General features: G+C 38.4%; 1 pseudogene across 1 annotated transcript; it reads left to right on the forward strand.

The window, feature by feature from the left end:
• The first annotated feature begins 5,850 nt into the window (after positions 1-5,850).
• Positions 5,851-22,733, forward strand: LOC148735325 (splicing factor 3A subunit 1-like; annotated as a pseudogene). Its single transcript, XR_015998781.1, has 19 exons — positions 5,851-5,998; positions 6,366-6,404; positions 7,640-7,771; positions 8,615-8,652; positions 9,072-9,184; positions 9,533-9,611; positions 10,336-10,416; positions 10,524-10,586; positions 11,014-11,104; positions 16,537-16,608; positions 17,261-17,337; positions 17,435-17,576; positions 17,828-18,121; positions 18,670-18,904; positions 19,833-20,047; positions 20,686-20,976; positions 21,084-21,091; positions 21,220-21,291; positions 22,595-22,733. The product of XR_015998781.1 is annotated as a splicing factor 3A subunit 1-like (transcript).
• Positions 22,734-22,835: the final 102 nt, after the last annotated feature.

The following is a 22,835-nucleotide window of genomic DNA, read 5'->3' on the forward strand; positions in this document are numbered from 1 at the left end:
AAGTTGGATTAAACAAAGAAATGATTTAGGAGAGAAATTAGTGGAGGATAGAGAGTTAGTAGAAAGCGGAGTTATCTAAAGAGACTAGTATAGAGCGAGTTAGAGTGGAAATTAGATTGGGAATATCGGCAATGCAGCATATTAGAAATAAGTTTGTGAGCAGGTTAATGTCAGTTAGTTATGATCAGATAGTTACCTTGTTGTAATGTTTATTTTTAGACTGATTACATTGACTAACCATCGTAATAGGTGAGACAGGTAACGGATCATACTCACGGAGAAAAAGGGTGAGAGGGTTAACTTAGTTCGTTATGTTACGTTCAAAGATATTGGCGGGTGTCTTTATCACAAAAATATAACAAATTAGTTAGTCGAGTAGTTAAATGGTCAGTTGGTCAGTAGGTTAGTTGCTCAGCCAGGTAGTTGGCCCGTTAATTAGCTTGGCAGTTAATTGGTTAGTTAGTTTGTTAGTCAGTTGGGTTATTACTCAGTCAGTTAGTAAATCAGTTAGTCGGTTATCCTGTTAGTTATTTGGTAAGTTGATTAGTTGGTTGGATAATAAGTTAGTAAATTTGTAAGTTAATTAGTTAATACCTAAATCAGTTGGTTATTTTGTCAATTGGTAAATTGTTAATAAGAGAATAATTGATAAAGAAGGGACACGCGCAGAACAAAACATATTTCCCAGGCACCGTTCAAGCTATCAGTATGTTAGATAAAGTTATACTGCTGATCTTAGTGAGCCAGTGTGTTAGTTAAATAAGAAAGTTAGTGAGCCGGTTATGTTTACCTAGGATAATATATAGGAAAACAGAGAAAGATGCTGCTTCGTTGTGTTATTAGTCGTTAGTACATTAGTATGTATTAGTATATATTAGTATGTTAGTTGTGCAGTTAGTCAATTAGTTAGTTTATAAATTTAAGAGTGAGTCAGTAAGTATGTGAGTTAGTATAATGAGTCCAATTAAAATAATGGTTAGCTAATGATTGATATCATAATATTACATTTTGCGGATCGGTTTGATCTGTTTAAATCATTGCGTTTGAAACGTGTAAATTAGTCATAAGCTGAAGAGAGTGCTGTGACTTAGTCGCAGGCATGGAAAAGAGTGAACTGAATTGTTGCTGAATACTATCTGATTTGATACAATAGTCCGTGTAAACTAAAAAAGGTAGTAGTAACAATGACTCATCTGCTTGAATAAAGCCGTGATTTTTCTTAGGAAAAATGTTATCAGAGAAATTATCTAAAGACCCGTTGATGTTACAAATTGTCTTATGCAAAAATCAGAATGTTAATCAGAATCACATCTTCCTTAGTAGTGGGTTATGGGTGAAAGTGCTGCTTGGGCAGTTATACTGGGTAAGTATATAACTTTTGAATAAACTATTCGTTCCATTACTACTGAAATTACGGCAACTCTTGGGTCATTTCCATGCACTGCCTTCTCGGATATCTGTTTTATCTTTACGTCATGATGTGATTAGTTAATCCTAGGGTTGGCTTTATCAGGAGATATTTTGGTATATCTTAGAAGGATCTTGATTTCAGTCATCGTGTGGAACGGCTGGTTTGGTGGAGTTTAGTGAAGGTGGATTGTTCATAAATAATGCTCTCCAAAATCTGCGGTCTTCCCAGATTCAATGATTTCAAGGCTCGTTCCCAGACAGTCAAAGAGGGGCTTTGGTGTAATTACCCCCACTGAAGTTCAGCAAATCTGAAATATAAGATATAAATAAAACGTAAAAATTGCTGCCACGTGATTTTGTGAAGAAACAGCGCTCAAAAAGTGCAATTCAAGTTCCAAATTAGAGCAGTTTTCAATTGAGTCCTCGATATTTTAAAATCTAGTATTCATTAGCTTCCCATGAAAACGAGTGATAATAGCCGTCAAGTATTTTATCTCTTTAAATTAGCTCGCAGTTTGACAACTAGGAAGCCTTACAGACGACGCGATCTGTTTGATAAATCCTGATCCGTGCTAATCACAATCCATTAAGCCACGCGCAAGGATAACAAAAGTTTTTGGTTGATGGCAAATTGAAGGTTATTTTGCGAGAAAAACTTCAAAATTTTTTTCACACATCAAAATTGCTAATTTCACATAGAAATTAATTTTCTCTATAAAATGAATTTTTTTCCAGCAACTGTAGTTCTTTCATTACTTAAGACAGTGTGGTGTGCTCAGAGCATAAAATATTAAAAGGGTCTTGGCTTCCAAGGAGGACAGGCATATTTCAATGAATGATGATAGATGATGAGTTTTTCTCAACTTTTCTTGGCCCACACGCCGAGCACGGCACTTCTCGCAGCAGGACCTTTTCAATTAGAATCATGCCACTAATTTAAGCAAATACGCTTAGAAAGCTTCAAAAATATGTCACAGAATAAGGGTGTAGAGACATTAGACAGAACACGAAACTTTTATCACCATTTCCATTTGACAGATTGCCTCGTACAGGAGCAGTTTTCATTCATTCAGTTAAAGAGACAACTAACGTCAGATATATCACGCAGGGATTTCTTGTTTTGAATAGTTTTCCTTACGCTTAAAAAAAGGTCGCGTGTGGCGTGTGTAGAACTTAAGCAGGTCGCTTTGGAACTCAGTCATCCGTTACTTGAAAACAACTCGCAAAAGTTTTCTAAATATCACTTAAAGGCTCCGAATCATACACTTCTTAAACGAAATATTGAAGGCAACCTTGGGGTCGCCCTTCATGCAAGCCAAGTTTGATTTTTCTTCACTTTCTAAGATTTCGTGACGGTACAACAATTTTCAAGACCGCAAGTGTTAACAATGGTCTATTCTTCTCTCAACCAGCGTGTATGAATGAAACTCACTGTCAAGTTGAATTTTAAATTGTTTTCGGTTAATCTCGAAGAATGTCATAGAAAATTAAAAACTCCGACTAACAACCTCTTAGTGGGTTCCCGTTATTCAATTGAAAAATTCCGATCGCTGTCATCTCAACTTTGTAATCAAAATCGCAAATGTTTTTTCCTCGTTCCAGCTAACACTTGCTGTTTGCCTGTAAGGATATTTCATAGATGTTTTTATTATCTTGTCGACAAAGACAAAAGCTAATTTTTATATTTTAAAACTTGATTTTCTAAAAGCCAGACTACCCAACTTTTGGTCGTTCGATTGCGTCTCATAGAAGTATTTTGAACTTGTAAAACTTTTCCAGTTTTTGGCGACATATTTCGGTAAATTTAGTATTTTGATAAGGAAGGAGGAGATACGAAATCGTCCCACAAACCTTATTAGTTGAACCAGATTTCATCTGCATAAATATTTTAGGTGTTTCGCTCAAAGTAAAGATAAGTTTCTTGCTGTGATTTAATTTTCGCAAAGCTCATCGACATGTTCAATTACTGTGTCTGTAGTTACTGTCCTTGATTTTGCTTTAAAATAAAAAAAAAGGTTATATTCGTGTGGGTTTGATAACAAATTTCACATTTCGGTAATAAAATTTGCAAATTTATTATTCTGTGTGGTGTAAACCTCCTCCCAAACACAGCTGTATCTGCGAAGTGTGTGTCAACACTGAATACGGATAGAAAGTGTGAAATCACGTCAACTACAAGCTTACTTACCATAGATTCTGTCATCTTTCCCTTGCGTGAGGTTAGTAAGTGCTAGTTGGCGCATCTGCCCGTGTGGGCCAATGCGTGAGATTAGCAGGATAAGAAAGCTTGCAGCGAACGTGAATGTAGCATGTGTGGAAAGGACCGACTTCACCTGTTGTATTCCGTATAAACAGGACGAGGTAATACCCTGTTGTTTCATTGGCTAACTCTTGTCACGCCGTTAATGCCTGCGATTGTTTCGAGTCAGCGGCGTTCACATTGTGTAAGTATTGATTACAAACAGCAAGTGAAATATTGATGAGGCTTACAAAACAAACTTGTCTAGAAACTTTGCGTTGCCTTATTGCGTTTCTTTTCAGTTCCAAATTTTTTGGAGGAGAAATCATGTCTATATACAGAACTAAGCATTTGATTAATTCGAGCATTAAGATTATTGAGCCCAAATGACAAGTGTGTATGTTAGGTATATCAGAAGATAAGATCTTAAGATAAAACTCATTTGATAAGGGTGTGATACTCTATAACATGTAAGCAAACAGAGAATAAACACGGAGTTTGGCACGAGATAACGGCGAATTACGACGAAATTGTCGTCATTTGTAGTTCAAAGAAGTTTGTTCCACAGGAAATAATACCGTGATGAATCTCCATCTCTCTTGTTATTATGAGTGGAGGCAAACGAGGATTAGGGCACGAACAATCAAAGTTAATTCACTTTACCACTTTCTATTCAGGAACAAGTATCTGTTATACAGATTGGTGAACACCTGCCGTTTTTGCCTCCAATGAAAGAAATCTTTGTGAAAAGCAGGAATACAAAATTAGTCGTGCTGTGTATTCCATGGTTTTCATGCAAACGCGTTGACTTCGCAATACCGTTACCAAATATATATCAAGCACAACGAATAAATCGTCAAGTGTAAAATGCAACTTGTGCATGATTCTGTAGATACATGCTACGCATTTACCAACATTAGAGTTGCAAATTTTGCAAGTCTGACTTAGCGTGCTGTTTTCCGCGGTTTGTGGCTAATTCGAAATTATCTCTACGACATTGTGTTTACTAGAAGACACGAAAATGGAAGTGATGGTTACAAAACTTTGTCTGAAGTACACTCAAAATAATCGGATAAAGCCCGAAGATAAGGAATTTTTTAGTCGAGTTTCTAAAATATCTCGGGGTTGGATACTTTTGATGTAGTGAAAAGCTCGTCGTGATTTATCTTTAAAAAAAAAAAACATTACTAGCGACCTACTTATCCAATTAGAACAAAGAATGATATCACAATTGCGTCTTGTTTGTCGGCATTTTTTGCCCGGCATAGCGGTAAACATGTATTTATTTTGATTCATCAGTGGCTCTACTGTTTGCTATAAGCCGCCCATGTTGATGCCTGCGTTTCTCAAAAGCGCGGCAAAGTTGCCAGATACAGTTCTTCAACCACGTTCGCTGAAATTTAAATTAATAACCTCCATTGACTCGAATTCTCCATAGTTCGAAAGGAATATTCCTATAATTCAACCTTCGATAACTTTAGCCAGATGAGAAGTCGGTCGAAAGAGCACTGTGGTTCCTGAAAACATTGAATTTATTTTGAACCAGCCACGCATTTTTCGTTTTCGCTTCCTTGGATAAAAGAAACGTGTCAAGTGCGTTATTTGACCCTAATGTACCATTGGAGAGATCACCTCAAACTGATACTTTTAAGAATTTTGATAGACATGTCGTTGCCATGGTAACCAAGTTTTGGGCCCCCAACTGTGAAAATAATGGTGTTCTTGTAAAAAGGATATCTCAAGAACTAGCGGTCCTATTCACCTGAAATTGGTATCAAAACTAAGTACAAAGATGGCTTTATGTCATGAACCTCAGAAAACCCATATTTTTTATGCCAAGCTGTAGAATGAAAGAGTAATGGTTAAAGATACCAAAAAGCACCATTTTCAAAATGAAAGTTTTTTGACAAAAAATACAAATTTTTGAGTGGAAGACCACCTTAAATGTGAATCGTTTTCTTGATTCAAAACTGTTACATTCTCAGCTGGACCTCTCTGTATTCTGATTGAATTTAACAAGAATGTATTTAGTATGAATGAAAATACAGTGACTACCTTTCTCCCTTATTTCCGATAATTTTCCCTCTTTCTCTGAATCGAACGTCGGATCCCATAATTTTAAAATTTTCCTTATTTATACTTATAGCGGAAATTCGCTCGTAAGAAGTCTGGAGCAAGACAGCTATTCATAGCCTCGACATCATGCATGTGTGGAATTTAGTAACCTCGTTGTCATGCAGAAAGATGGCCGCCTCGTGAAGGAGTCATAGCGTTCTGAGTTGTTGCAGTAATCTTCCACTCACAGGATGCCGGCCATCGGAGTTATTTACCCTCCTCCGGAGGTGAGAAGTATCTTTCCTTGTGTAGACCACGTTTTGTGGTCACTTGATGGCGAGAATACGGTCAGGCATTTCCAACTTCGTCTTTCACTAATTAGACGTCGCGTTGTAGGAAGATTGATCATATTGTCTCGTTGCTTTCATTTTGGAAAGATCAAACGAAATGAAAATTATGTCCTTTCAGAAAAAGGCCTGTGACAGATGATAGTTTCAACGCTGCTATATAGTGTGGTGCAGAACTTCAAGTTGACGTGCATGACTACATGTAAATATATTTCTCAGAACGAAGCAAAGCTCTTTCTTAACTGGTCGGTAATGAGAGCATTTTATTCAAAGTAGTTATATCAAATACATGTAAACCTTAACTTAAGGCTCAGATATCGTTGACAAGACTGCGAGCTTTGTTGCCAGGAACGGTGAGTAGCAACACATATAAAATAAACGTGTATCAGTATATCGACACCACGGTAACAGTAGACGTGAGGGCAAGAGTACCATATAACCTCATACATTAATTATGCATTCAGACTAGTACACTTTGTTTTTAAAGTTTTGTCGTGAAAGACAAAGAAGTGGAATACATAATTAATGTATGGGGTTATATGGTACTCTTGCTATATTTGCATGTGTGGATCATACACGTGTGTATAGTTGTAAATGTGTGACAGATAAGAGTGGAGTCTTGTTTGGTCCATAAGTATTTGATTTGCTAGATGACCATAAATTACTTTGTTATTACAAGTTTGACAAAAAAACTCCCTAAATAGAGCATCCACTTTTGATTTGGTGTCATGTGACACTATAAAGGAAAGAATCTCAAGGAGAGAAGAGAAGAGAAGAACTCCAAGTAAGAACCATACAGTCACCACACCGACCTGCTCTACTTAAAGGAAATGTGGTGATCGGCTGGCATTTGGTTTTAGTTTTGGACTAGATCAGTTGGGAGGGAGAACAAGTTTTCTTGAGTAGTCACAGAACAAAGTAAAGTAAAAACAATGTAATACCATATTATTTTTGACACAGTGGAACAGCATTTGTCTCTGTGTGATTTAAATGCATCTTAACAAAGAGATATTTTACAGCACAGAGCTCTGACTGTTCAGTAACAGTGTTCAGGGAAAAACATGATTCTAAAATGCAACTGGTATCCTTTGTGGTGATCAGGGATTGCAGATGGTAGAATTCTATGGTGATCATGCAGAATTCTCTGTTTAACAGATCAATTCTGCGTTGGCATGTATCTGTTTAGTAATAGATCATTGATGATTTTGAAATGTGGCCAGAACAAGGAAGTGGTTCTTACCACAGTTGCTTGTGGTGTCATCAGTGATCCATTGCTGAACAGATACATGCACATGGAAACATGGAATCCACTTATTTTATTTAAAAAAGTAAAATTTTGTTGATGGTGACATCATCTATGCAGTAGTCCAGCAACATATCATAGATAAGAACCAATCAAAATGCAGGTATCCTTTACCTTATTATATAGCTAAATTTTGATGCACTGAGTTATTTTGTTCTGCAATATGGAGAACATCCTCCAGTCACTTTTCACCATTCTAAAACCACTACATTTGATGATTTTACTGCTTTGAGAAAAGTGGATTGTGTAAGTAATTATTGTGTCACTGTTATCTATTTGTTGCAGGACCTGAATTTGAATCGCGAATCAGACAGAATGAAATAAACAATCCAAAGTTTAATTTCCTGAATCCTGGAGACCCCTACCATGCATACTTCCAACAAAAAGTTACAGAAATTAAAGAGCAGGATGACAAAGGTGAGAGATAGGAACATGATACATCAGGTCCACTTGTATAGTTTGAAAAGAAAAAGAGGATCATAAGAATGAACAGTATGTGTTACAGGTATATTATGATATGCGGTAATGCAGAATTAACCATTTACAGTATGAACTTGTCTTTGGAAGAGGGCTTGGATGATGCAGTAAGAAGAGCTGTAACATTCCATTGACATGACCCAGGTCTGATCCAGGTCTGATTTTTGGAGCAAGGGTCTCACATTGATTGAGTTTTTTGGTCCCTGCATGTATCTTTGTTACCAAGGGTTTTTCTGTGGACCCTTTAGTTTTTTCCTTCCAGAAGAGCCAACTCTGCCTACACTTATTTTTACCTGGAATTATTGGGACATTTTTTTTCTACACAGTGGTCCCACTGTTTTTACATTTTCTTTCTTTCTTTTTTTTTTTTTGTACAGTGTATCTATGTCTTGTGTTTATCTGTACTTCAAACTAGTTCATAAGGTTTTATCTTCTGATTGCTGCCGTAGTGTGTAGTTATCTTCTTCCCTCATTTCAAACCACGCTAAGTGGAATTTCCTTTATTGGGTATTGGATATTCTATATGCATTTGATGAAAATTAATTGTTTTTGCATTTTTAAACACGCAATCGGTGAAAAATAATTATTACCTTCCCAGTGATACAGTGTAGATTGATATACAGTAATTATATTTTAACAACAGCAAAGCAAACTAGATTTGGACCTGTAATTGCTTTGGAACTTAATTTGTCATACATGTACATGTAGTTTGGTCTGCTATAATATAATTAATAAATTTTGTGATACTTTAATGCATTGAATTGATCATAAACTATTTATCAGAACCGGAGGTCATCCCAGCAGCTCCTGTTCCACAAAAGGTAGGAACATTTTTAAAGGATCTTTATGACCCTTATTGACTCTTTCACTTCTGAGATCTGAGAGCAAATTCTCCAAATGAAAGCTTCATAGTGTAGATCTTTTGTGTATTAATCTTGAGAATTTGCTGTCACAGGCTACTGTGTTGGTCACTTGTACAGTAAGTGGACAGTCTTGGAGTGAAACTCAATACTCAATTATCCAAAGTTTCAATTACAAAGGTTTGGGGCTCAAGTCAGTGATTTGCACAGCAAGTTGTGTCAACTAAATCTTTCCAGCCTCCAGGTGACCAAAATGGTTGCAGCTTGGTAAAACGTTAGATGGTTATATCCATTGTCAATTTTTGAGCATGCTCAAAGATGGATGAATGCGTTACTGTTCACATTTACATCATTTGAACTCTGTTTGTGTTTGGTTTCAGCCAAAACCATTGATGCAGATACCAGTGGCAATTTCAGAGCCACCTGTACCCAAAGAACCTCCCCCTGAGTTTGAATTTATGGCTGATCCACCTTCCATATCTGCATTAGATCTGTGAGTAATAAAATACCTTCATAATATGCTAACTCCTTTTCTTTTTTTTTTAGAATTCTCTGGGTGTAAAATCGGTAACCTTGGGTGTATTTTACCATAAATTGTTATTTACATGTATTAATTAGTAAAGTTGAATTCAACTATAATCTGTGTACTGAATACTGTTACAGTATTGGGAATTATTGAATTCTATGATAATATCAACCTGGGAATACTTTTTGATTCAACACCATATTCTAAAAGCAAAAATAAGGAAAAACACAGGAAGACAGTGTAGAGAATTGATATAGATGTAGGTCTTTCATGGTAATTGCAAGTCATCATTTTTTATCCCTTTTAAACTCACAGGAATATTGTAAAACTAACTGCACAGTTTGTGGCAAGGAATGGGCGTCAGTTCCTAACCAATCTCATGAACCGAGAGCAAGTATGTTTGCCATAAGACACTTTACTATCATGAGACAATTCAGTTGTATATGCACTAGCTAAAATTATTATATTTTTCATTTAGTAGAGTGTAAGTGAATTATCAATTATCAATTGAAAGAACAATCAGCAGATCCATAGGGAAAAGGCTGGTGTAAACCAGTGATCAGTATAAATACACTGAATGAATGATGAATGAATGAATGAATTCCTGATTTATATTGCACCCTTTCTAATATACAACATTCAAAGGCGCAGTACCCCCATTAAATTGATAGACACTACACAAAGATAGACCACAACACCGGGCACTATGTGCTCTACTCTTTTCGAACAGTGTGTGGGTTCTTTAATGTCCCACAATTTTTTTTTTTTTTTCACATATAAGGGCTTGTGAGACAGGACCTCCATTTATCGTCCCTATCCAAGAAGACTAGAAAGTCTAACCATTTGCAGATATTATTACAAAGGCAGCACTTTCTTCTCAGTTATTTAAAGACCCTGAGTGTTGGTCCAGTCAGATTTGAACGCACAACCTCCCCCACAACAGTCCAGCACTCTACCTATTGAGCTAACTGGGAGGCGGGTTAATGATAATGATAATGATAATGAGAGAATCACTTTTCTTACTAGAATGAAAATGATATATCTAACAGTTGTACATGTAGATTGCTTTTTGAAACAGCCATTGTGACTTGCAATCACAATCGTCATTTTTATTGCAGAGAAACTATCAGTTTGACTTCTTACGGCCACAGCACAGTTTGTTCAACTACTTCACCAAGCTTGTGGAACAATATACGAAGGTGAGACTTGTTTAGTGATGTTTTGTTTCACACTATTTTCACACAAACACAATCATGTACTGCAGTAGGTGTTGTAACCAGGTTCAATAAATCTTTCATCTCATCAGGTCTTAATTCCCCCAAGTGATATCAAAGAGAAGTTGCAAAAGGATGCCTACAAACCCAAAGAGGTATCACAAAAGTCTACTACACTTAAATAGAGTTTATATCAATTTTTTAACAACGATTTGTTGCTAAGTGAATTGTAATCCTCTTTCGTTTGTGAAAATTAGTAGTCAATATATTAATCTTCCACCCAGGAATATGTAGTTCAAATGTCTGAAAGTTAACTTTCTTTCATATTGTACATTTTTTTTTGGGGGGGGGGGGGTTGGGTGGGTACATTTTTATGATACACTACATTTCTGTGTACCACATAAAAACTGGAAAGGAGACAGGCTCCCCTCATATATAATCAGTTATATTCACTAGCATATTCAATACATCAGTGGGCTGTCTTGGTGTAATTAATAGAAAACTGTCAGTCTGTCTGTGGACAAGGTTTTTTTGTATTCCAGTTATCAGTCCGAGTAGCTAACATACTTTGCATCTTCTTAGATTCTGGATCGTGTCATCTATCGTGTGGAGTGGATTAAGCAGCAAGAGAGAGAAAAAAAGAAATTGGAGGATGAAAAAGAAAAAGAAAGAGGTTGGCATCTTTGTGATTAACAATAGCAGTATATTTTAGAAAGCACCATGAAACTCAAAATCTTTGAAAATTTGGAAATGACAGGAATAGCTTGTTATACGGAAACATTTTTGTAAACTTTTGCAAGAATGATACAATGAATATATGAAGTTCATATATTTTGAACTGCCGTTATAGATACGTATAAAGCATGATCCTCGCAGTAGAGAGCGCTATTTATGCAATAGCAAAAATCAGACCTGAAAAAAATCAGGCCTGTACGGGATTCGAACCACTGACCTCTGCGATACTAGTGCAGCGCCCTATTTTAGAGCTCTGCACTAGTATTGCAGAGGTCAGTGGTTCGAATCCTGAACAGGCCTGATTTTTTTTCAGGTCTGATTTTCGCTATTGCATAAATAGCGCTCTCTACTGCGAGGATCATGCATCATACGTTTTGCAAGATTGATCACAATTCTGATGCACCTTGAAAGTTGCAGGTCAGTGCAACTCACTCATATTATGTGACTCTTTGAAAGATATATTCGTGTACATGTGCATGTGCATGTCGTTTGAAGGACAGACAACCAAGAGGGTGTGGTTCTCTTTGAGCATTTGGTTTCTGTTCTAGATCCAACTGTGGTAATGAAGTTCTTTTTTCAAAGAATTTTACATTTTTGTTGCATTTTTACGCGAAGTACTTGTAATTTGTTCTGAGTGTGGTAGTTATTAAGAGCCCATGACTGTAAATATCGAGAATCGCTGGCCAAGCTGAAAAATCGAAAATTCTGATAATTTTCCTGGAAAATCCTTTTAGGGAGATCTAGTAGAAAAAAATATTTTGAAGTCTGAAAAATCAAATGTTTCCGAGAAAATGGGGAAAAACGAAAATTCGGGTTTTTACCTAATTAATTATGCAAAAAATACATTAAAATTGAGAAACTTTAGTGTGCTAGTACTGAAGGAGGATGTTTCGTAAGAGATCGGGGATGTTTTTACTTGAAAACATAATTCATTTGATTTTTATTTATGGCACTTTTAGGAGCTTTGGTTTAATTTTAAAAATTACAAGATTTTTTAACAATGTACTGTCAAACACTTGTTGCAAAAAGCGAAAATTCGAGCAACTTCAAGCCTTCAGAACGCGTCTTGGTATGCGAGAAATCATGTCAAAATGTATGCTGGCACAAAGTTTGGTCCTTATACTAACATAATATGAAATAAAAAATTTGGGTAATTCCAAAAATTGCGGGCAAAATGCAAGAGTTTACGACGCAATGTAGCCAAGGTCATGAATTTGCATGATACAAATCAGTTCTAGAAATCGTGCTTGAGAACTACGAAGTAAACAAGATAGTCAAAGATAGTTAAAACAATTATTTGATATGGAAATGATACGAAATTATGCAATAAAAAATCCATAGAAATTGTTGAAGAGGGCTGTAAATTGATGTGTGTATACGAAATATTCTGTTAATTTGAATTGCAGAAGACTGTTATTGTTGACTCGCTATTTCAACAGCACTACTGACCTACACCTAACTATAGATAAGGGCCGCTGTATATTTCACTATTTTTGATGACTAGGTGTTTATTATCATCATTATTCTTAGTTGAATAGCTACGTTTTCTGCAACTGCGATAATATTTCTTTTGAAGTATCTTGCATATCTTGAAAAATGTTGTGCGAGTAAACAAAGTCACGCAACACCGCAAGCTTCTGCTGTGTAGTTTTTCACCTAAGATAACAGCCCAACTATTTTTCTATGCTATTTCAGGGTTCGTACGGGTCATGGAAAACCTGGAAAGTCATGGAATTTCGAAAAAAAAATTCCAGGCCTGGAAAGTCATGGAATTTCGATCAGAGTCATGGAAAGTCATGGAAAATTGTTATAATTTGACATTTTGCAAAAACCGAGATGAAAATAAAGAAAATTCCTTGCTTTCACAAGTTTTTGTTTAATAAACTATTCCTTGTTTACGTGTTTGCAACGACAAACGCGCATTTTTCCCCCGATACCGTGTGATACGTTTTTGCTGAGACCTGGGGCCGGGTCCCAGCATCGCCATGCGACCAGGCCTGCCACAAGGTAAAGATGAGCTTGAGCGCTCATGCAAGCAGATTTAATATATAATGCCTGGAAAATGCAAATTCCAAGATGCTTGGCTGAGTGACCCGCAGTATAATAAGTGGATAGAACGCGGGAGTTCTTCGTCAGAGGCAAAATGTAAAGCATGCAAAAAGACATTCGCTGTTCAAAATATGGGAGAAGCAGAAGTGTGGCCCTTTTTCCGAAAAAGATAAGAGTAAATAATTTACTCTTATCTTTTTCGGAAAAAGGGCCACACTTCTGTCACAAAAATTGATAAAAAGGACTTATGTCACGGTAACAGTTATACCGTGTTGTAGTCTGGACGATAATTCTCTATGATGTAATCACGGTCTTTTTCTTTAAGGTAAACTCGTGCGAGGTTTTTCACAGAGCTTAAAAAGAAAACGATGTCATTCTGTAGCTTTGCTTCTCTTCTTGGGGGGGGGGGAGGGCTTGTGGTGCAATTTCTGGGATTTGTGTAGTGACTAGTGTTAGACAGTCTCGGGGAACGCGAAACTGTTCCCTCACGCAAAAGAAGATTAATGACATCAGTTTACTGAACAACTTCAGATTTTATCCTGGTGGAATGAGGGTGTGACAGACATTTGATAAAGACCCCGGCAAATGCATCTCTTTGGAAGGAACAAATGGTAAAGTTTACGTTATATTCTCTTTCCAGTTTCTAGCTATAATGTAGCATGATCTCTCTTTAGTTTTGAGACTGAAAAATTCAGCGAGGGAAAGCTTGAAATCAAGATCACTTGAAAACATCAAACCTGGCGCCAGTTTTTGTTATAAAAATTTATGTCAAGTTTTTTTATTTCGAACGCTATACTGGAAAAAAGAAACTTTTACTTCATTTAGGTAGCAGTGCACAAGCTGCACCTAATGCTATTTTCGCAGTGGGAAACGTACCAAATCTCGCTCTGGACAATTTCTAGGTGTGTTTGATTTTGTCCTTAATCATCTTTCATGTTATTATTTTCAACAGAACACCATTACCAAAATATTCCCTCGGCGAATTCAAAGAGATCGCCCCAAGGAGAAAACTTAAAGAGCCTACTAAGTGAAGCCTACTGGCCGTGAAGCGAAAGGCGATGTTCAAGTGTTTCCATGTCCAAAAGAGGGCGACACGCGTAGTTTCCAAAGGCATTCTTCTCTGGAAAAGCATCTCGCGTTCGGAACATGCACAAAGACGGTTGAAAGGGAGACATTTCTTGATAAAGCGAAGGTTAAATATGCCGCAGGGCTCGCCAGGGGAAGGTTCAAGTTCCGTGCCAACTATTCCTCAACCTCCTGAAACCTGTCCTCGTAGGACTGAAGGCTTCGCTTTCAAACAAGTTAAGAAAGCTTACCGGTTTAACGAAAAGCAACGAGAACATCTGACTGCTAGATTTACCATCAAACAAGAAAGTGGCAAAAAGTTCGAGGCGGAAATGGTTGCAACAGAAATGAGAAGAGCAAAGGGTTCGAAAGTGAAGCGCTTGTTCAGTCTCTCCGAGTTTTTGGCGACTCAAAAAGTAGTTTAATTTTTTCCAGAATGGCACCAAAAGTGAAACAGCAGACAGCCATCTGCGCACAAGCTGTAACTGAGGAAGATCTGGTTGCTATGAAAGAAGAGTTTAATTTTTCAAATGCTAAGGAGTCTATTTTTGAGCAGTTACATTAAAATGTAACCTGGGGTTGATCAGAGAAAAAAGACATCTTACATCGCTCTGCTCGAAGACCTTGTTAAATGCTGCTCATGCAGTGCAGTTTATCAGGCAAATGGCAGAAGGCTGCATCAAAAAAATCGAGTTTTATATGAACGTTGATATAAAATGGGGGCCATGGAGCATATTTTAGATCGGAGGAGCTATTTTAGTTCACGCGTAGTGTGAGCTCATTGACACCAACTTATCAATGAGGGTCCTCGGGCCTCCCCTCCCTGGAGAGCCTCCTTTTGTCTGTTTCTTAGTACGCCTTTCTTGGTTCAGAAAGACTGTTACATAGGGTGTCCTGGGATATGCTACCCCCGCAATTTTTGAAATCTAGAGCTTCTGAAATCACCGGAAAAGTGGTTCAGTCCTAGGAAAAATATGTCAATTTTTTTAATTACAAAGATTAAAATAAATAATAATGATAATAATAAATTGTTCTTGGTGGGGCTCCAGCCCACTCAACCCCATAGCTCCGCGGTCCCCGTGTTAAAGGCGCAAACCGGAAATGAAAAGGTCCCCTTCGAACCGCACTTGGCAGTCAGCCTGAAGTCAAACAGGATAAGGCCGGCGAGATGTTGTTCGATAAAGACTCATTAAAGAGTTTATACAAATAATTTAAAACGAGATATATAGGAGTGGATGCTTTAGAATGGAGTTTTGACGAAATAAAGGATCGTGTCCGCTTTACTCGGCAACTTCACCTTTGATCCAACGTGACAATTGTCACGCAATTGAAACATTTTGCTTTTCCTCAAGACAGTATCGAGACAAAAAACAAAAACCTCATTGGCTTGAAAAGAATCAAACGCTATTAAATACTGGTCATTATTCTTGTACATTTTATGTTGAAGCCGTCAAAAGAGCCCTTCCTACACCAGAACCGTTAGGCGGTACGATTTCTACAACTGATTTGCATCATGCAAATTCGTGACCTCTGGCCACAGTGTGTCGCAAAGCTTTATGTTTTGCCGGCATGTTTCTCAATTACCCAAATTTTTTATTACATATTATTTTAGTATAAGGACCAAACTTTGTGCCAGCATGTAGTTTGACATGATGCCACACATACCGAGACACGTTTTGAAGGTTTGAAGCTGGTCGATTTTTCGCTTTTTGCAACAAGCATTTGACAGCACTTAGTTAAAAGATCATGTAAATTTTAAAATTAAACCAGAGCTCCTTAAAATGCCACATATAAAAGTCACATTAATTATAATTTGAAGTAAAAACACTCCCGATTTCTTACGAAGCATCCTCAGTACTAGCACGCTAAAGTTGCTCAATTTTACTGCATTTTTTGCATAACTAATAAGGTAAAAACCCGAATTTTCGTTTTTCTCCATTTCCTCGGACACATTTTGTTTTTCAAACTTTGAAATATTTTTTTTGAATACATCTCGCTAAAGGAGTTTTCCAGGCAAATTGTCAGAATTTTCGATTTTTTTTAGCCTGGCCAGCAATTCTCGATATTTACAGTCACGGCCTCTTAAAGCCTCCCTTGTTTATGAAATCTTTTCTTACTCTTGGTGAACTGCAGGCCAGGCTAATTACTATGTGTGTGTGTTCCTTAAAATTTCTCCGCGGGCTTAAAGTTGATATGCAGTGCTCAATTGTATGGGAATGAACTATTCCAAAACTGATTATTTTCCTTCAAATTTAGTTGCATTTGCATCAGTGGACAGGCATGACTTTGTTGTGGTGGAAACAGTGGACTTCAAAGACAACGAAACAGGTTGGTTGCTCACTTTACAATTCTACCAGGGTTGAACCCTTTAACCCCCAGAGGTGTCTAACATCCACCACTTCTCCCTGTGGTATTCATACATGATTAAAAACTTGATCATTGGATAATGCAATTCAATACTTTTTGTTGGTTTAGCCATTATGGTATATGAGCCAATATACTCACTTTACAATTCTACGAGGGTTGAACCCTTTAACTCTCAGAAGTGTCAAACATAGAACTTCTCCCTTTGGTATTCATACATTATCCAGTAAACAGGTTGGGAGCCATTACCCCAACTCATCTGTTCGAATTTGTTATCTTGATCTACATGTACAGGTGTACTACCAAATTGTCTTACTAATTTACAGGGAAACATGTAGTAGCTAGAAGGGAGATTTAACATTCAGATTTTGAGAGCTATAGTGTTCATGGTTTGATGTAAGAAACACAGGAAGTGAGTGATGTTTTTGAAAAAATGCTGATTTTAGGTTATCAGTAGAGACAGCTACAATTTGCAGTTGTCCTAGTTTCACAGCTGCTGAAGGGGAAAGCTGTCGAAAACCTTCACAGAAAAGCACCATTTACACCTGCAATTAAGCATTACTCTGTCAAAACATTTGTTTCTATTTATTAAAATCCTTGTGTTGTGTTACTTTAGCCAACCTGCCTCCACCAGTAAGTAGAGAACAGCTTGGAGCCAGGATATTGGCGCAGGAGCGCTATGAACAAGTTCAGGTGTGTAGGTTGTGATAAATTTAAATTTGATAGTTGCTTTAATGTTTCATGTTCTTTTCGAGGCCAAAACTGAAAAGTTTATCATTACTGTTTGTAGGATGATGGTCCTAGCCAGATGATATGAAAGTCAACATGGATGTGGAGATGGAAGTCAATGAACCAGAGCCGCCACTGTTACAAGTTCCTCCACGTCCCCCTCCTATGAAGGAGCCAACTGGGGTAAGACAATCCTATCTTAAGTTACTACCTACAGTGCTTGTACCTTTTCATCAACCTACATAGTACCTACACCCTCGTCGGCATCCACTTATGAGAAAGTTCAAATATCAAATTTTGGACGGGGATTGAAACAAGACTTTGTGAAGGAGAATGGGAGAAGAGTTGTTTACATACGAGGTTGTACGCAAAAGCGTTTAGTGTGTTTGTTTTAGTGTTTATGACTCTTTTGCAAAGACCGTGACGGCCATGTTATTTTAATCTTCTTGAAAAGCACAGACATCAATGAGGTACCTCTTCCACCGATCCCCTTGGAGCCCGGCCTCAAACTGCCCCTACCTCCCACGGCCCCTGGATCGAACATCCAAATCCGGAGAAATTATCAATTATGAATTTGCACCCCTGGCACAGACGGACAAGTTCCTGATCTCACCAATCACAGGCGAGCGGGTCCCTGCAGAGAACATGGCTGAGCAAATGAAGATTAGTCTGTTGGATCCACGCTGGAGGGAGCAGAGAGATAGGGTGATGCAGGAGAAGAAAGAGCAGGAACAAGTGTTTGCCGCAGGTAAAAGAATTGCTATTGGTCATTCAATCTGCCCGGTGTGAATACGCTATGAGGTTAAAACAAGAAAAATAGAAGGGGAGGGGGGAGGGTCGTTTTACTAAAGCTATTTTTGGAAAAGACTATTGACTGGAAGTCTGTTTTCTGAGACGCCTGTGTGAAGGCACTGTGAGGCCATCTCAGATTAATTATTGTGCCTGAAAACAATATGATTACGAAGAGCATAGAGTCGAAAACGAGTTTGGAAAGTAGGTAATCTCGAGATCTCGCGAGATCTCGCGGAGCAGACGTCTCGGTGAGATTCCAAAGCCCAAAACAATTTCAGTAGAGTCGACGTTCGTTTGATCTTTGGCGTCTGGAAGTTTATCAAGCTTGATCCGTCCAAGTTGTTAGCTAGTCTTTTTTTTTTGTTTCCTTTTTCAACCTCTCCGTCTTCTCTCTTTCTCTGTGTGTTTTATTGACCATGACAAAGCCTAGACAAAGTCTTGCCTAAATTCTGGCCATTTTGAATTTCTTTGGATGCCTAAAGCATACTTCCATTTGTCTGCCAGGTATGTCAATTGGAAGCAGTCTGAAGCAGCTGGCCGAGCGCCGCACCGACATCTTTGGAGCTGGTGACGAAGAAACTGTCATCGGTAAGAAGATCGGGGAAGAAGACATCCGAAAACCAGAGAAGGTCACATGGGATGGTCACACTGCTTCCATGGCGGCCACCTCACGCTTGGCTCAACAAGGCGTGACAATTGAACAACAGATCGAGGCCATACACAAATCGAAGGGACTCACGTGAGTATGAACTTAACTCTATGCTCCGTGTTGCGCAAGATTTCCGTCAGCGGACATATAAGTTGTTTCAAGAAGCAACAGTTTGCGAGTGCGAATCAAACCTCGTTTCTGTGTTATCTGCCGAAGCCTTTGGCTTCGGCAGATACCTCAGACCTCGGTTTTGATAATTCATGAAATCTTGCTCAACCTCATCCAGTGATTACATATAATAATCCATCGAATATTTTTGCTCGCGTGCGATTGGTCTTTGCGAGACCGAATATTCCTAAGTTAAATCTGGTGAAAAGGTGAGGATATACGTCAAGTGATATTCCCAATTTTCATACCTTACCTCTAACACGATAAAAGCGTTCGTTAGCAAACTTTTAATTCAGGAAGAGACAGCGTTTAGCCATCGTTACAGGAGATTGGACATGTTTGTTTGTTTATGAAAGTCGTACCAGATAACACTGAAAAATAAACATCCCACTCAGCAAAATGTGGAGTTTTGGTAGACATTTTTCCCGCGCATCGAAAAATATTTGAAAGGATGTTAAACACTGTAGCCTCAAGTTGGCGCGAACATATGCTCATATCTTTGTCCTTGGACATTATCTGTTCCTCTAAGCTCACAGTTTTCTTCTAACTTCGCTCTCAGAAAACTATCCTCATCTCGTAAAAGATAATGTCCGCGGACAAATAATAATAATAATAATAATAATAATAATAATAATAGTAACTTTTATTTAATATCCGAGCTATTGTTAATTTGGTCGGCCAAGAGGACCGTCAAGGAAAAAAACCCTAAGGAACATTTTCAAGTCTGGGTCACAGCTTTAACTAAACGGTTCAGCCATGGTCACATGGATCCTTGCTGATATCGTGTTCTTCGAAGCGACAGTGGCCATACATGTAAGTACTTATTCCTAGTTCTTATGTTGCCCTTCAGGTCCTCAGAAGAACGAGAACGAATCGGACCAAAGGTACCAGAGCAAGATAAACCTCCCGATGCCCCGCTACTACCGACCACAGCTATCCCACCCCCTCCCTCCCTGGGTACGATGACCGCATCACGAGCGCCACCTCCGCCCCCTATGTCCGCGATGATGAATCTACCGCCACCTCCACCCATGCTTCCCCCTGGTGCACCCCCACAGTTTATGGGTAAGCACCATTGATTACTGAAGTAAATTTTAATGAGCAGAGCATCCAAAAAAAGGAACCAAGTCGTCTGTCCAGTGGCGATTTTCCAGAAATGAGATGTTTAGGAATTGCAATCTACGTTTTTCTGGTTTGTTGTTCATGACGCGTGAAAAGGTTCGGTATCTACAACTATTTTTGATCCTTTTTTAAATATTTTTAGCGACTGAGCTTTATTTGATCGATCTGGTGAAAGAAAGCCATTACTCGATTCCATTACGCATTTATTAAAACCACCAGTCAGTAATTGACACATTTTCAGTGATACCTCTTTGTGATAGCGTGCTCGCGGACTCGCATTAGCGCTGCTACACTAGAATATCGCACTCGCGAAACCCATGGAAGGTTTAAACCTCCTGCTATCAAGCAAGACGGGCCAACCTGACTCTTCCAGGCTTCACGAGATGTTCTCACAGGAACGCTAATGAAAGCTTGCTCACTATTCTTTTCTTTTCCCTACCTTTGTGAGACTGCTATATGGAAGCACCTCTAGGTGTCTGTCTTGTACAGTGTGCATTGATTTCTTCTTTTTTCCAGCCTTTGTTTTCCGTCTACTCTTAAAGACCTTCCAACAACTTCTTACTTTCATTTTTTATCTTTAGGTATACCGCCCCCGCCACCCCCGGGCGGTCTCCCGCGCATGCCGCCCCCGCCGTTTGTTAACCCCAGTCCGCCTGTTGCACCTCCCCCGCTCAATAAGCGAGATATGGACGGAGATTACGCAGCTGGTAAGAAGTCCAGAACTGAGCCGGCTGAAGCGAATCTTGTTCCTGAGGATCAATTCCTTTCCTCCAACCCTAACCCGGTCACCTTTGGTGTCCAGATCCCTAACATGCCCGATAAGTCCGAGTGGAAATTGGACGGCAGCACAGTTCGTCTTACTTTGCCGTTAAGTGTGGGTCTGGTACCGAGAGAAGTGCATGTCCGCGCGAGAAAGCTGGCAAATTAACTCAGAATAATTCGAAAACTTAGCTTTCATCAAAAGGACTATTTCGGGAAGCAGACCCTGTAAATTTAAACCTCAGCTCTCCCAGTGCTAGCTTCATCTTTTTTTCCTGACCGCTTTAATTTCTTACACCTTGCTATTTTTCTTTACAATTTTTCAGTGCTATTTTGTTTTGTTTATTTCTCGCTAGATTTCTGTCATCAAGGCTAAACTGCACGGGATTACTGGTATGCCAGCTGGAAAGCAGAAACTACAGCTTGGGGTGAGAGTTTTTTCAATCTCCCTGTATAGCTAGATACAGTGGGAAAACAGTTATTAGTTGAATGATCTTCCTTTATACACGAGCAAGTTTTTTCTTGACTGCATAGATGGAAAATCAAGTTTCTCTTGGGTAAGTTGGCTCGTCTAATACCAGGTTTTCGACGAGGAGACCTTTCAAGAATAAGAAGTGATAACAAGGAAATTTGCTAGAGTAGATAACTCAATAAGGTAACCGTTACCAAGGATATGACAGGGTTTTTAGTGAAATTATGCTGCATCAGGTTTTCCTAGAGTGTTTTTTTAGTAGATTACTTAGCTAATGTGCACGGTGCTCTCGTGGGTCACAGCTTTTAAGTAGATTCAAGCAAAAGTCAAGAAAAATTTCCCTCTTGTCTTTTTGTGCGAACTGTTGACCTCTCTTAAAAATCTTCATGGATAAATTACAGTAGAATTATTAAACTCCACGTTCTGACCATATACGCCATGCACGCCCTTACATCTGACAACTGTAACGTGAAAGTCACGAAGTCTCGTGCGACCTCCCAAATAGTTTTAGTGGGCGATAGATTAGCAGGTTTATCTCTTTAAACTGATCCGGTGATGAAGCTTATTCACCGCGTTGACAATCCGCCTACGACTAGACATACATTTATTAACGTCTGCTCAAGTACAAATATTGACTTAAGAGAAAAGAGCAAACACTTGCGTAACAGTTCATGGCCGGGACTAAAAGCGAATTGGTTTAAGATGGCTGCTTTCACTTCCCTTAAACTGTTTTACTCGTTCAATTTCTCATTCAATTCCTTATTCTGAAACTCGTGTCAGAAACAAGTCGCCGAAGAGTTAATTGTTTACTTTTGCTGAGAATGCGGCCGGAAAGATCCACTGTTTTCGCTTGTTTTCTTTTCTTTCTTTTTCTGAGGTCAAGTGCTTACTGAGGCTTTTTTTTTTTGTTTCATTCTTTGTACATTCGTTTTTGTGAAGCACGGGAGAAATTTAAACACGATTTTTTTGTGTTGCATACATCTGACAGGTCATATCAGCGTTATAATTTAGCAATTTTGACGGGAAAGAGAAGTGTTTGTTAGTCTATCTTTCAATTTTCCTAGTGGCAGAGTAGAATAGAACTAAGGATGAAAGCAGATCAGACAGTTTAAAGCAGCGAGGTTTTTGTCAACCTTTCAATAATTTCATTCTATTTTCGACCACATCTATCCAAAGTTTTGGCACAGGACGAACTTCAATGTGCCAATTCGTCTCTCATTTTCTGTAAATCCTCAAATATGTCTTCTTGCCTCTTTTAGGGAATTTTCATCAAAGATTCCAACTCGTTGGCATATTACAATGTCACTCCAGCCAGTGTAGTGCAGCTACAACTCAAAGAACGTGGTGGACGAAAGAAATAAAAGACTTCGCCGTCTCAGAGGCCGAAAAGTTGCCTGATTCGTTCTGTTGTTTTTGTCTTACTGCAACTGTTTATACAAGTGTAGCCCGTCTCCGTAAGTCAACTCCTCTAGTGAGCGCCCCATGTAGAACCACAAATAT

Source organism: Stylophora pistillata, chromosome 3, assembly GCF_964205215.1.
Source record: "Stylophora pistillata chromosome 3, jaStyPist1.2, whole genome shotgun sequence".
NCBI lineage: Eukaryota > Metazoa > Cnidaria > Anthozoa > Scleractinia > Pocilloporidae > Stylophora > Stylophora pistillata.